The 16,148-nt window shown below is 37.1% G+C and overlaps 1 long non-coding RNA gene across 3 annotated transcripts in view; it reads right to left on the bottom strand.

The window, feature by feature from the left end:
• LOC127564236 (uncharacterized) overlaps positions 1–16,148 on the bottom strand; it is an 87,492-nt gene that overhangs the window by 53,010 nt on the left and 18,334 nt on the right. Inside the window, exons 3-4 of one of the 3 annotated variants that reach the window (XR_007954213.1) lie at positions 5,128–5,213; positions 152–3,902 (exon numbers count right to left, since the gene is read on the bottom strand). The exons of 1 other annotated variant lie outside the window; for it this stretch is intronic. This is a non-coding gene — a long non-coding RNA (uncharacterized LOC127564236). Of the gene's footprint in view, positions 1–151; positions 5,214–16,148 lie in introns of those variants that run through there. One more of the 3 variants, XR_007954212.1, reaches the window with a different exon arrangement.

Below are 16,148 nucleotides of genomic sequence, written 5' to 3'. Positions count from 1 at the left end.
ATTGATACCCTTCCCTCCCCTTTGCAAATGGTCAGATTTTGCCAGAAGCAGAGTTGGTCACTTTTCCTTTCTAAGCTTCTTTTCAGACTGAGATTTTCAATTACTGGATGTGAAGATTGCCAAGCTCCACCTATGTTGGGGAGATATTTCCTTCATTTTCTTAGTGTGCACTGTGACCTTGACATGATGTGATTGTAGAGCTTATAAATAGAAAGTTGTGTTGTTGTTGTTGCACATACATGTGTTTTAATAAACCATTTGAATAGAATCACTGGCTGTGGCAAGAAGAAAAGCTGTTTTGATTTTATTATTTAAAAAGATATGTCTACTGTCTTTTCTTTTATTTTTGCTGTGTTGACACTTGTGGAATCCAGGAATTTTCTTTTCTGGTCTCTATTCTTGGGACTAAAGGTTCTTTTGAAGTGTGTTGATTTTGTAAACAAAGAGATCTGGTATCACAAAAAAAAAGAAAGAAAAGGGGAAAAAAAAAAAAACCCAAGAACTTTCCTTCCAGGATGTAAACATCTAAGCAGCAGAAATTCCAGGAACTAAAAGATTAACCAATGTGAAAACATTTTTTCCCTTGGATTTTTTTTTTTTTTAAGAATTTTCCCTTTCCTAGTGAAATTTCTCCTTCGACACTCAAAAAACACTGATTTACAAATATTTGCTATAAAATATCTTTATTCCAAAGGCAACTGCATAGTGTCTCTTGAAATCATTATTTAATGGAATCAAAGAATTTAGGAGTAGAAGGGTTCTGAGAGGGGACATAATCCTTATTTTATAGAGGGAAAAATCTGAGACTCAAAAGAGAAGAAGTTATTTGCCCAAGATCAGATAGATAAATGGATAGATAGAGACAGATAATAAATGGATAATAGATTAATGGATAGATAATTAGATGAATGAAATATAGATTGTAGATGGATGAATAGTTAGAGGATATAGATGGATAGATAGATAATGATGGATGGATGGATGGATGATGGACAAATGGATTGATACATGAATGGATAGTTATATGGTAAGTGGATAGGTAGATAGATGGATAGATGGCTGGATAGAGAGATAGATGATAAATGAATATAGATAGATAACAATCATTCATAAAATTCTTACTATCTGCCAGGAACTGTGCTAAGTACTGGGGGGGGAGGGGGTATCATTATAAGAAATGAAGTTGGCTTTTGCCCTCAAGGAACTTGCATTCTAATGAGGAAAGACAACAGATAAATGGGGAGCTGGAAAGGAGAGAAGATGGTGGAGATGAAAGCTGGAATTGTGAGGGCATTCATTGATAGAGATGGTCTAGAAGTAAAGGGAAGCATCCTGTTAAGATTAGGTAAAAATGAGCCTATCATTTAAGTATGGAATATAAGATATGAAGTCCAAAGTTCCTGGGGCAGAGGTAGAGATGGTGGTCAGGGTAAAAATGGCATGGTATGGATATTACAGGGAGGTGACTAATGACACAGTAACTAATAATTACTGGTTAGTGGTAGAGCCAGGAGTAGGAATCCTTTTTGGAGGTTTTTCTTATTTGACTTCCTACTTATTGCTTTTCTATGTGTCTGACCTTGGCTGGGCCACTTACCTTCTTTGTGTCTTAGTTTCCTTATCTGTGAAAAGAGGGAGTTGCATCAGATGACCTCTAAAATCTCCAGCTCTAAATCTATGATTCTCTTTTCTTTCTTTATTAAGTTCTTATCTGATGTTTTTATCACTATTTGAGCATGAACTCAAGAATTTTTGTTAATGATCTATTTTGCTTGTGAAGAAAGCACCACAGAACCAAGTGTTTTTGTAAGCACAAAGAAACTTTCAGAATCTTTTAATGGACTCATTATTAACTTTCTTAATGAGGAAAATGGAAATGTTATTCTTAGTGTTCAACTCCCGAGTCTGAATTAAGTAAAAACCTGTTTGACTGGAAGTCACAAGACTATGTTTATGAGCACAAAACTATGTTTTACGAACATTCATAGAAGGGACTTTACAGACAGATCAGCTAGACTGACCCCAGTCATTTTATGGATGAGAGCACAGAGGCCCCAAGAAATGAGCAGGCTGGTTCCATTGATGTTAGAGAGAGGCCTGTGGCTATAGAATGACATGAATCACACCCTTGGTTATGGAGCTACAGATCTCAGCTTAGAGCCGAAGTGGAAAGTGCTAGATTGAGAGTCAGTATCTGGGCTGAAATCTCAATTCTCCTCCACTAACTGCCTATGTGACTTTGGGTGAGTGGCCTTTAACTCAATTTCTTTTCTTCTCTCCTCTCTTCTTCTTCCCATCCCTCTACTGTCTCTTTTCCCTTCCTCCCTCTTTTCTTTTCTTTTCTCTTTTTTCTTTTCTTTCCTTTTCTTTCATCTCCTCTCCTCTTCCCTTTTTTTCTTCTCTCTCCTCTTCTCACCTCTCCTTTCCTCTCTTCTATCCTTCCATTCTCTCCTCTTTGCTTTTCTTCCCTTTCCTCCTCTCTCTTCTTTTTCTCTCTTCACTTCCTTTTCTTTTCCTTCCCTTTCCCTCCCCTCCCCATTTCAGTTTACTCATGGGTACAATGAAGGGATTGGACAGCACAACTTTTGTGATCTTTTTCAGCACAAATTCAGGTGTCCTTCCTTCTAGATCTATATTTGTTTCAATGAACCATGGTGCTATCTTAAAAAATTAATATGTTTAACTTCCCAAAATCTTGTTGCTTTGCTTTTGTGCCTATTGGGGCTAACAAGGCACTCACTGAAAAATGTCAAAATATCTGAAAAGAAACATTTAGAAAGACTAATAATTCCATTCAGGTTGATACTCCCAACCTTTCCATGGGCTGTGGCCAAAAAACTCATCTCCAATGACCAACTTCTTGTTGATGAACCCTTCTGAACTTAGCTGATCTTTCTCCTGAGTCAAGTCAAATGTTCCTCCCTGAACCAATACTGTAAGCCTTGCCAGTCTGGTATAACCTGCTAGAACTTCAATTGTTCTGATGGAATATGGGAGCATTTTCTTTCTTTTTCCCTTTGAAATCTTTGCATTTTTTTAAGATTGTCCTGTTATGGATCAATTTCTCCAATTCAACAATCCCTTAATTCCTCCAATATAAATTTAATCTGTTTACATGCTAGGTAGACCACTAAAAAACATAACCTTTCCATCTATTTTGCTCTGCCTCTTTGTGAGTATCTCTCTTTGTTTCTTTCTGTCTGTCTCTGTTTCTCTTCTATCTGTCTGTCTATCTGTTTCTGTCTTTCTGTCTCTGATGTTTAATCATATTCATATAGAATCCTAAAGGCAGCTTTATCAGCAACCTCCTAAAACCCCTTTTCTTCTTTTCTAAAGCCTAGGGAATGTAAAGTCCCATTCTGCTCTGTCACTGCAGTGGGGAAGCCAATTAGGGCAATGAAAGCACACGCTAGCCTAGTAAGTTAATTGGTACCTGCTTTTTAAATGACCAGTCCTTAATAAAATGACTGTTGGAGCAGCTCTCCTCTCCCCTCAACAGCAGAGCATGTGGGCTGTGCATCAGGAAGCTGCTAGGAAACTTGGGTGGGGGGAAGCTCCACTTCATACTCCCAGTACACAGAAGGATTTTGAAACAGTTCAGAATTGCTGTATCTGGCATAGCCCACCCACTTACGCTCCAGGATGTAGGAGGTAGAGCCAGGTGGGTGTTTTGTTCCCAAGGAAGATGGAAGGGGGCTGGCTTTCACTTATTGTCAGTCCCCTATTATGGGTCTTGAAGCTCTCTCAACTATGGGAGAAATATTATGAAAAGATTGAAATATTCAAACTATAAAGCATAATTTGTTCATTCCTTATGTAATGCTTTTTATTTTTATTGATATCTTATTGTTTTTACATCACTTTCTTTTCTGAATCAATCTTCTTAGCCAATAAATCATTCCCTATAACAGAGAAAAAGAAAAAAACAAAAACAAAAACAGTAGAAAAGACAATCAACCAACATGCCTGCAGGAAATATGCAACTTTTTACACCTATGGGTCTCCCCCTCAATTTCTGCAAAAAGGGAAAGAGAAGAGCATGAAGTGTTTTTTAGATCAATCACAAGAATCTATGAACCATCTGCTATTTGAAGGATGCAGTGTTAAGCACTGTGGATGATAAAAAGAAGCATATCATGGGCAATTTCTGCCCTCAGGAAGATTATATAAACTAATTGGAGAGGAAAGACAAATATAAAGCAAAGTTAATTATGAATGTAAATAAATACATGACTGGTGGCAACAGGCAAGTCAGGCAGTTACTGCAATTATCTCATTTGACTTTCAGAATAATTCTGGTAGGTAGCTGCTATTATTATCCCGATTTTACAGTCGAGGAAACTGAGGCAGACAGAGGTTGTCACGTGCTCACTGTCACACAGCTAATAAGTGACTGAGGTTGGATTTGAACTTCATGACCTCAGGATTAGTGCTTTATACACTGAGTCAACCACCTGCACATAATAATATTTAATAAGTGTTTGTTGACTGATTATATCACTCATTTGGCATTAGCCAGGTACTTATTTGATAATTAAATTTCATTCATTCTTTTAGATCATTCTAAATGTTCCATTCCCCAGAGATAGGGAATGTAAGATAGGATTCTTTTCATTCTCAATCTATAGTTTAATAATTCAGGTGTGAGGTCCTAGATCAGGAAGCCTTACCTTCCTAAGCTCAAAGATGGCCTCAGACAAATACTAGCTGTGTGACACTGGACAAGTCACTTAATACTGTTTGCCTCAGTTTTATCATCTGTAAAATGATCTGGAGAAGGAAATGGCAAACCACTTCAGTGTCTTTGCCAAGAAAACTCCAAAATGAGGTCACAAACATGAATGGGAAAAAAAAAAAAAAAAAAAAAAAGCCTGAACAGTAACAAAGGTGATAACTAGGAGAGGAAAGGAAAAAGAAAGAACAGAGTCAATGAAAGATGGTGATTGATCAGTTGCCAAAGGCTAAGGAGAAAGAAGAATTAAAGAAAACTACAAGAGACTATATCTGGTGACTGGAAAATAATTTAATAAATATTCTATCTATCTATCTATCTATATCTTTATATCTAGATATATCTTTCTATATGTGGAACCATCAGTTACAACAAATAGTGATAAGTTTGCTCACTTTGGCAGTATACTTTCCAGGGATGTCCAGAGTGTTAATGAGATTGACACATGCATTGCCAGAGCTAGCTCGGTGTTTAGAAGGCTCTGAAGGAAAGTGTGGGAGAAAAGAGTAATTAGACTGACTACCAGACTGAAGGTGTACAGACCCCTCGTGCTGACCTCATTGTAGTGTGCCTGAGAAACCTGAACAGTATACAGGTGCCATGCCAGGAAACAGGATCACTTCCGTTTGAATTGTCTTAGGAAGATTCTGAAGCTCACCTGGCGGGATAAGATGCCCCAAAAGGAAGTCCTTTCTCAAACTAAACTTCCCAGCATTCCAACTCCACTGCAGAGGGCACAACTCCATTGGGCCGATCACATTGTTCGAACGCCAAATGTGCACTTGCCGAAAAGACTATTTTGTGGAGAACTGACACAGGGCAAGCGCTCACAAGATGGTCAGAAAAAGCGATACAAGGACATTTTCAAGGAGTTTTTAGCATTGGTTGTCTGACATGAGAGACTCTGGCACGAGACTTCCCAGAATGCCCTCATCAGAAAAGGCGCTCTGCTCTATGAACAAAGCAGAATTGAATTAATTCAGAAGAAATGTGAAATGTGCAAAATTAGAGAATCCTCTCAAATATTCATAGGGCTCATATTGGTCTGATCAGTCACAGTTGGACACACTGTAACTTGACTCTAACATAGTGATGTTGTTTTTGGTCCTCTTCAAGAATGAAGAACAACTATCTATCTGCTGTCTATCTATCCTACCTATTTGTCCATATATTTATTGAAAAATTATCCATCACTTATCAGATGATGGATTCAAGATGTAGGATGAGATGTGCATTTTGGGGCATGGCCAGTGAAGGAATTTATTTTGCTCCATGATGTATATTTGTTACAGGGATTTTCTTTCTTTCTTTTTTTTTTTTCACATAGGAGGTAGGGATAGAAGGGATATAAAATACCTGCTTATTCATTTAAAAAAATTAAAATTTTAATGAAAAAAAGTTTGTTTTTGTAGAAATGGAGAAGTTCTGACAATTTCACACAAGAGGTAGAATTTAAGCTAAGCCCGTTTTACTTTGGCAGGAAAAGGTTAAGCTTCATTTTAGGCATACTGAGAGTGAAGTGATTCCAGGATACCTCTGTGTGAATCTCTAACAGGCAGTTGGAAGAGAGGAGTGACAGAATTTTGGAGATGGAAAAAACCTTAGGGGTCCCTTCGTCTACCTCCCACTTAGTGAATAATCCATTCTCCAACATCCCTGACAGATGGTCATCCAGACTGAGCTTAAATAACTCTAGTGAAGGAGAGCTCATTCCCCACCCTTCCAGGGCTTACTCTTTTGCTATTAGACAGCTTTACTGGTAAGAAAGAGTTCTCCCCACCTGCTCCCCGCCTATGATGACATGAACTCTGCCTGCTTCTAGCTTTCACTGTTTGGTTCTAATCAGGTTTCAAGAAGCACCATAAAACAAGTGTGCTTCCTTTCTAGTTGGCAGTCATTCAAATATTTGAAGATTTCAATCATGCCTCCTTTTGATTGTCTTTAAGCTAAACACATCTTACTCTGTCAACTATCCTTCATAGAACAATCTTTCTGGAACTCATTCAGGCTGTTAGATAAGCTTACTAGAAATTTTCAGGTTTCTGGGTTAAAAATCCATATACATACATATATGACATGGGAGAACTTTTTTTATATATATATTATTTTATTTTATAATAACTTTATATTGACAGAACCCATGCCAGGGTAATTTTTTTTTTTTACATTATCCCTTGCACTCGCTTCTGTTCCGATTTTTCCCTTCCCTCCTTCCACCCCCTCCCCAAGATGGCAAACAGTCCTCTATATGTTAGGTATGTTGCAGTGATATGGGAGAACTTAACCTGTTTCTCAAGCTATTTTGATCAGCCATCTTCATTTCATCTGCCAGCGACAGTAAAATCCAATTTGTAAATTCCCCTTTGTGCTTCCCCTACATCTTTTTTTTTTTTTTTTTTAATTTTAGGCAACATGAGTTAAGTGACTTGCCCAGAGTTTGAGGTACTAAATTGAGGTAGATTTCAACTCAGATCCTCTTGACTCAGGAGTCTGTGCTCTAACCACTGCACCATCTAGCTGCCTCTACCCCTACTGTTTAATGGATAATATGACTATTAAGACAATTTGAGAGTTATTAAGTTCTTCTGCTTTGGACTGAAAGTACCAGCAAATATCACCAGTATATCATATTTTTGTGCGAGGTTTGTGATCTGTTTCTTGAGTTCCCCATCTGATTCTTCTTTCTGCCCAAGTGATCTATAGCATCCCATTCCAATTATCACTTTCAGTCTCCATTTCTTTTTTTTTTTTGGATGCATGAACCATTTATTAAGTATTTACTATGCACTGAGCACAAGAGTTACAAATAGTTGAGGCTCTATTTATTTTCACCAAACTGCTATTTACTATAATTCTTAAATTTCCTCACAGAAAAATTTCAAAAGTTTGAGGATTTATGAGCAGTGTATGTTTATGTTGCTCATGTAGGTTATTCATATGTAAATCTGGGTTTATCTAAATGTGGCTTGAGGAGAGATTTTGATAGAAATCTTGGCAATCACCCACCCTTCTTCAAGGGAAACTGTCATTCCTACCTTAAAGAGAGAAGAAGAGGCTATGAGCTAGCAGGGGTCCTCAAACTTTTTAAATAGGGGGTCAGTTCACTGTCCCTCAGACTGTTGGAGGGCTGGGCTATAGTAAAAAACAAAAACTTTGTTTTGTGGGCCTTTAAAGAAAGTTCATAGCCCTGGGTGAGGGGGATAATTGTCCTCAGCTGCGCATCTGGCCCAGGGTCCACAGTTTGAGGACCCCTGCCTTTGCTCTCCTCAGAAAGTGGTACTGAACCATAATTATGCCTATTTGCCACAATTTTACTGAGCTAGGGAAAATGACTTTTTTCATAGATTGAAACTACTTTTCTGGTCAATATCCCTTAAAGAGGAAGGGGTACTTTAAACTTCCATCTGAAGACTTGGTTCTTTTCACCAGATGCTAATTTCATAAAGACCATCACAAATAATAAATGGTGAGTGAACCCATTTATCCATCCTGAGAGTAAACAGAAATAAGAGAAATTATACAGATGAGAATATGCCAGACGATACACATAGGCTCTCCCCCGGGGAGTATAGATGGCTCAAACAAGAGAAAGAAGCCTCTGTCTCACCAAGGGAAATTCTCCAAAGACTCTAGGAAGGCAAGCTGGAAATAGGAACATTTTGAAGCACTGGGCTTTCTCTTATAAATCTGCATACACTAAGCACTTATTATATGCTGGGCACTGTGTTACTTTTGGGGATACAAAAAAAAAAAAGCAAAAGATAGTCCAGTTTCTCAAAGAGCTCCCAACCCAATGGGTAAGAGAATAAACAAACATATATACAAAGCAAGCTATACACAGAATACTTAGGAAACAATTAATAATTTAAAATAATAAAAATTAATAATAAAAATTAAAATAATAATAATAAAATAATTAAAAATAAAAATAATAAAAAATTAAATACTAATTAAATAATAAATAAAAAGAGGCTAGGATTAAAAGTTATTAGGGAGGGCCACCAGTAGAAGATGAGGTTTAATTTGGAATTTAAATGAAGCCAGAGAAGTCAGTAGTCAGAGGGGAGAAAAGAGAGCATTTCAGGCATATGAAAGAGCCAGAAAAGATGGCTGGAACAGAGAGATGGAGTATATTGCTTGCGTAACAGCCAGGAGGCCAGTGTAATAGGATTAAAAGGACTATGTCCAAAAGTAAGGTGTAAGAAGAATGGAAAGGTAGGAGGGGGTTTGGGTAATGAAGGCTTTGAGCACAAAATAAAGGATTTTGTATTTGATCTTGGAGTTGACAGGAAGCCAATGGAGTTTATTGAATAGGAGGGGGGCTGGGGTAACATGGTTGGACCTGCACTTTGGGAAAAGTAGCTGAATGGAGGATAATTTGGGTCACCCCCTTCAACCTCCTAGCAACTACGGTAAAAGTCCAGTTATGAGGTGATGAGGGCCTGCATAAAGGGGTGACAGTGTCAGAGGGCCAAATTCGAGAGATGTTGCAGAGGTGAAATAGATAGTCCTTGGCCATAATTTTGATTTTGGAGGGGAGAGAGTAAGAAATCCAGGTGGATCTTTAGGCTTTGGGCCTGAGGAACTGTGAGGATGGGATTGCCCTCTACACTAATAGAGAAGTAGAACCTAGGAAAGATTTAGCAGGAAAGAGAAATAAATCTGTTTTGGACATGTTTCTTTTAAGATGTTTATTGCATGTCCAGTTTAAGATGTGTGAAAGACAGCTGGAGATGGAAGATTAGAGGTCAGCAGAAAGATTGGGGCAGGATGGGTAGGTTTTAGAATCATCAGCACATAATTAGTCATTAAATCGAAGGGAGTTGATGAGATCACCCAATGAAATAATATAGAGGGAGATGAGGGCTCTTGAGGGACACCTATGGTATCCTTTTTGAAGGAGGATCCAGCAAAAGAGAGCAGATAGGGAAAAGAATCAGGAAAAGAGGGGGGTCCTGAAAACCTTCAGAGAAGAGAGTGTCAAGGAGGAAAGAGGGACCAACAGTGGGGCTGCAGAGAGTCTTTCAACATCTGTTCTCTTTCTCTTCTGATTTCTTCCCAGACAGAGACTGGAACACTGTGTGTTCTCTCTGAAGATGGGAAAAAAACCATGTCTCTTTTCTCCTAAGACACTAAGCATCTAGCCATCATTCTTACTACCAAGGAGAAAAGTCTTTTTTCTTCTTCTCAGGGGTATTTTATTGTTTCCAAATATATGTAAAGATAGTTTTCAACATTCATTTTTGTAAAACTTTGTGTTTCAAATTTTTATCTCTTCTTTTCTTACCTCCCCCCTCCCCAAGATAGCAAGTAATCTGATATGAGTTAATGTTGTGATAAGGGAGCCACTTGCCAGTGGTTGCTGGAGGTGTAACTCAGACCTGTAGGATGGATTTCATCATGTGAGAGGATGATGATGATACTAGGAAACTAAGAGGCAGTTGCGTTGTCTGACCTCTCTCCTCTTGTCTCTTGCCTCCATTTTATTTCCCAATCCACAAAGAACACCTGTATCAGCAAAGACTGCCCTGCAACTCCCTCAAGTCACCATCCACAGCTGCGGAAGCTCTTGGGAGAAGTGACCTGCTCCTTCACCTAGGGATGGTCCTTAACAAGTTAAATACAATTCAGTTCTTTTAAACTTATTTCCATATATATCATGTTGTACAAAAAAAAAAAAAAAAAAAAATCAGACCAAAAGGGAAAAAGCCATGAGAAAGAAAACAAACAACAAAAAAGATGAAAATATTATGTTTTGATCCATATTTAGTCTCCATAGTTCTCCCTCTGGATGCAGATGGCATTTTCCATCCCAAGTCTATGGGAATTATCTTTTTTAAAAATAGATTTTTATTTTCAAAATATAATCAAAGATAGTTTTCAACATTCATCCTTGTAAAATCCTGTGTTCCAAATTTTTCTCTCCTTCTTTCCCCTACCCCTTTCCTTAGACAGCAAGTAATCCAATATATGTCAAACATGTACAATTCTATACATATATGGGAATTGTCTTGAATCATCACATTACCGAGAAGTGTCAAGTCCATTACATTGATCATCACATAATCTTGTTGTTAATGTGTACAATGTTCTCTTGATTCTACTCACTTCACTCAGCATCAGTTCATATATATGAACTTCCAGGATAGAAAAGTCTTTAACTAAATTTTTTTCAACCAAAAAAATCTTTTTCTCTCTCTCCCTATCCTTCCCCCATTGCAAAAGGAAAAAAAAAAAAAACACACAACAACACCCATGTAACAAATATGGATAATCAAGTGAAACAGACTCTTGAAGTAGCCATGCCCCAAATCTTCTGTTCCAATCTACACTTTGCACACATTCATCAGGAACCGGAGGGCATGTTTCATCATAAGATACAATCTAATCACCTGTAACCTTTCTTGTCTTCTTACAACTTATTCCCCAACAGTACACGTTTTGATCTAGTGATGGCTTCCTGGTTGTTCCCCAACAATATACTCCATTTCTCATTTTCTGGCATTTTTTTGTGGCTACCTCTTATGGCAGGAAGTTTTTCTCTGCTTCACTTGAACTATAAACTTCCCTGTCTTCCTTTAAGTCTCATTTTTTTCTTTGGAAACCTTTTCTAATGACTTTTAATCTTAGTGTTTTCCCTATATTAATTAGTTCAAATTTATCCTGTATATGGCTTTTTTTTTTAAACAAATTTGTTTCTATGTTGTCTCCCCCATTAGACTGTAAAATCCTTGATCTTTTGTCTCTTTTTGTATCTCTAATATTTATCAAAGTACCTGGGAACATAATAAGCATTTAATAACTGTTTAGTGAGTGATTCATTGAAGTGAATCTTATACAAACAAATATCCCAAGACTTGGACCCAGGGTTACATCTAATTTCTTTGGTATAAATACTTCCTCTACTTAATTTGTGCTACTCTTCAGAGTTTAGGAGTTATAGCCAGTCAGAAATTAATCACCCTGAAACAAGGCTGATAGTGAAACTCTCTGGAATTATCTAGGTTGGTTTGTCACTGGACCTAACGCAATCATTTTCCAGTTTGATCAAATCATTTATGATATGTGTTCCACTAACATACTCTTTGAGAACCCCAAAAGTAGATTTTTTTGAAAAAAATAAATTTTATTTATATTTTAAAATTTTTATCTCCTAAATTTCAATCTGTATCTTTCTGTCTCCCCCTCCCAGGTAGATATCTTATTTAACTAATCATTTTTTTAAAAAAGAAAAACAGAAAGAAGATATTCTAAAAACCAGGAGAACTCATTAATATATCAAAACAAATTGACAATATATGCAACATTCCACACTTGTACTTCCCATATCTACAAAGGAGTTGGAAAAGGAGTCTTATAGTCTCCTTTTAGTCTTTTAGACTCATATCTTTGGGGCTATGTTTATTTTCTCCCCTCCCCCTTTACCTATTCCTGGAACCTGTGCTTTTCTTTTCTTTTCTTTTCTCTACCCCTACTTAGCTATACCTAATTTTTTATAATTTCACGACATTTGTTTTCCATGTTTTGTGGTTGGAGTTCTTTCTATTTACATTGTTATAGTCATTGTGCATATTTTACCCCTAGTTCTAGAGACTTCATTTTACATCAGCTCAAATAAGTTGTTCCATGCTCTTCTATAGTCATTATATTTATCATTTCTTATAGCATGGAAATAAATCATTCCATTCCATTAACTTACCACAATTTGTTTAGCTAATCCCCAATTGTAGACATTTATTTTGTTTCCAGTTCTTTGTATTACAAAAAATGCTATTACAGATATTTTGGTGAGACAATTCCATTGAAAACTTGATGGAAAAATGTTATCTTTTTCCAGAAAGATGACTGATGAAATCTGACTGCAGATTGAAATATATATATTTTTTTACTTTCTCTAATTTTCTTTTATTTTTGTCTGTGTTTTCTTTTGCAACATGGCTAATATAGAAATATGTTTTGCATGATATCACATTAATCAACATCATATTGTTTATCTTCTCAAGGAAAAGAAAAGAACAGTAGGGAGAAAAAGCATTTTCTTAGGCCTTGATTTTTTAAAAAAAAAAGTTTTAAAAATTGGCATAAATGGGCATTTCCCTTTTTGGGGGGAAGCATTTCTTTTTATCATGGATCTTAATCTCACCCAATTTCAATACCCTTCTCTTAGGATAAATATTATTTTAGAATCATAGTATCTTAGAAAGGAGGGGAGTGAGAGATTTAAAGGGACAAATTATGTCTATTCCTTTTTCTGTGGATAGCGTTGATTAAATGTCTGAACACAAAAAGCAACCTGACCTCATTACTGTATTTAACACATATTTAGGCTACAGTTTAGTACTGTTGGGATTTAAATTCAGTACACGAAGAAGACATGCTCAAGGTAGTTCCCATAACTTATTTCTGTCTAAACTGCAAAGAGAAAAAGTTTATTTTCCATTTACCAAATTGCATCCATTCTGCACAATAAATGGAGATTGATTTTCTTGGCATTCTTGGCAAATGAAGTATTTAATGGGAATACCATGCATTTATGCTATGTAGATAAGATATTAAATTATGGTACTTGAAGAAACCCAAGAAAATCAGATTGCTTTTAACAGGAATATTACTCTTCCCAACACCCATAAGATGTGTTTTAGTATCTTAAAACCTGACATTTTATAACCTACATTACCAATCCAGATGCCTATTTCATGTATTGCTTTGTTTCTGATCCAGTTAAATGTCAACAAGTCCATTTTCCTAAATCTAAGCTTTTCCTCTGTCAACTAAAGTTCTCAAAAAAATTCTTCAGGGATACTGAATGAGAGAGAGAGTTATTAGGGAATCTGTCAAAATCTACAAAATTGTATAACATGGAATATGATTTGCCTGTATACTCCCAAAATGACAACATTTGGGGGGGGGGATTATTTGATAGCCCATGAATTTTTTGTCCTATAGAGAACAAATATATATAATTTTCTCTTCAATGGGATGATTGTTTCTCTACTAAATTAAGGTTGATTTTATATATACTCATAATCATACTGCTAAATGCCATTTTAAATAGACAATTATAATTGTATGTAGCATTCTTTCAATATAAAAACAGGCCTAATTTCCTCCATCTTGCTCCTACTTTTCCCCAGCCTTGCCTTATTCCACAGAATTCTGGATGCTCTGAGGGGTATTTTTAGACTGTATCAATGTATTTTAACCTAAGAGTGTCCCTCAGTCAAATTAATTTGGAAAATGCCACACAAACCCATTATTGAGCAGCAGCATTTACATATAAAATCATTTTTACCAATGCTTGAAACTTGAAAGTGCTTGAAAACTGCCTGGCAAGTGCGTGTTTCCCATGTTTACCTTATTGATCCGTCTGTGTAAATACTTTTTTGGGGACAAAGATTAATTTTAGTTTTGTTTTTTAGTTTAATTTTATTCCTGTTTTCCCCAATCTGACTTGTACAGATTCAAAATTGGGCATTCTGACATAATTAGAAAGAAGAGCACAGGGTTTGGAATAGGAAACCTGGATTTGAATCTCTGTCATTTACCAGCCAGGAGACTTTGAGCCAGTCGCTTAAGTCACTCGGTTTCAATTTCTGAGGAACTGAATCAGATCAATTATGAGTCTCAGTTTCCTAATCCATAAAGTAGGGATAAGACTACCTATAAAACATGGCAAAAGTAGGTGAATTGGAAACTTACACTGTTGGAATCTTTACAAATTGTTAAGTCATTAGAGTTGATAGAGACAATAATTATCTAATTGAGCAAGGTTCAGTATGATTAATCTGCTCCTACAAGGAGATGTTATGGGCCAGAAGAAACAAGGTACTAAGTGGAACTGAGAAACAATGCTTGTGTTCACACCTTTACTCATTGGAGTTCACACGTTTGGGAGATTTCAGGGTTTAGTATGAGATATCTGAATTCATCCCTTCCTTGAAGCTCTTAGGGCCAGAGAGCACTTTGGGAGAAAACCCATAATCCCACTCTCTTGTATCCCACAATCCCACTCTTGGAGAAGGAGCATAAACAGAACTTCAGGGAGCCAGTCAAATGAGTTACTTTGGAACATTGACTGGGGTGGGAGAGGAGCACTCTGGGAGGAACTCCACACACCCTCTCTCCGAGGCAAGAGAGATTCATTGCATCTTCCACCTTGGAGCTGGCTGGAAGCTGAAGGACAAACCTTTTGATTTGGAGACATTCGGAGGGAGCTCTTAGAACCAAGGAGAGAGAGAGGCCTCTAAGAAAACTAACGGGGCTATATTGGAGACAATAAAAGATCTGAACTTTTAGCAGCTGGCTGCATTTGGGTGATTATTGATTTTAATTGAAACTAAGGCTGCCTCCAGAAAACCTCCCCGAGAAACCTGCTTTCTCCCAGAGAGAACCATTATTTTAAAGAAAAAGAACACCACATTACACCATACTTTAAAATATCTATGGTGTCGTTCATATGGGTATTTTTTCCAATAATGCAGATTGAATGCCATTCATACCATTAGGCATTCTCCAAACTCCCCCACCACCCCCTGCCATGAACCAAAGTCCACATAGGTATATTGTTATTGAATCATCAAGATAACCAGCATTTATTAAGGGAGGACTATCACCTCTGGTGTAAAGGCTTGCCAAATCCTTTGCTCATCCACCTTTGGGGTCCATTTTCCCCCAGCTCTCAGCTGTGACTCCAGAAGCTGTAGCAGGGGCCATACACTGGAAAACTTGTCTTGGTATATGGGCTATACCATGTTGGTAGATGGGCTAACCTAAGTTGAGAGCAAACCTGTCAATGAGTTAGAGGGGTGGCCACCCTAAGAATGGGAAGACTTTCCCCTGCAGAATGGGTGGATGAGAGCAATTTGCCCCAATGGCCATGAAGGCAGCCAATCTTAGTCATTTTTTTAATAGTATTTTATTTTTCCAAATACATGTAAAAATAGTTTTCAATCCTGTGTTGTAAAACCCTGTGTTCAAAATTTTTCTCTCCTTCCTCGCCAACCCCCACCCCCCAAGACAACTAGCAATCCAATAGAGGTTGAACATATGCAAACTTTTTTTTTTTTTTTTTTTGCTGAGGCAATTGGAGTTAAGTGACTTGCCCAAGGTCACACAGCTAGGAAGTGTTTGTGATCACATTTGAACTCAGGTCCTCCTGACTTCAAGGCTGGTGCTCTATCCACTGAGCCACCTAGCTGCCCCTAATGTGTAAACTTCTTAAGCATACTTCTGTACCTATCATGCTATGCAAGAAAAATTGGGTCACAAGGGGAAAACCCCAAGAAAAATTAAACAAAACCACATGGTTGAGAAGAACCAAATCCATCACAGTTTGACCTTATTCATTTAAATCAATAATATGTAAATTTCCTAATGCTTCATAGATGAATTTATGTTTTTAACTTGAGGAGGAGGA

Source organism: Antechinus flavipes, chromosome 5 (assembly GCF_016432865.1).
Source record: "Antechinus flavipes isolate AdamAnt ecotype Samford, QLD, Australia chromosome 5, AdamAnt_v2, whole genome shotgun sequence".
NCBI lineage: Eukaryota > Metazoa > Chordata > Mammalia > Dasyuromorphia > Dasyuridae > Antechinus > Antechinus flavipes.
Note: the sequence above shows the minus strand (reverse complement) of the source record. Positions and strands in the feature narration are given on the sequence as shown.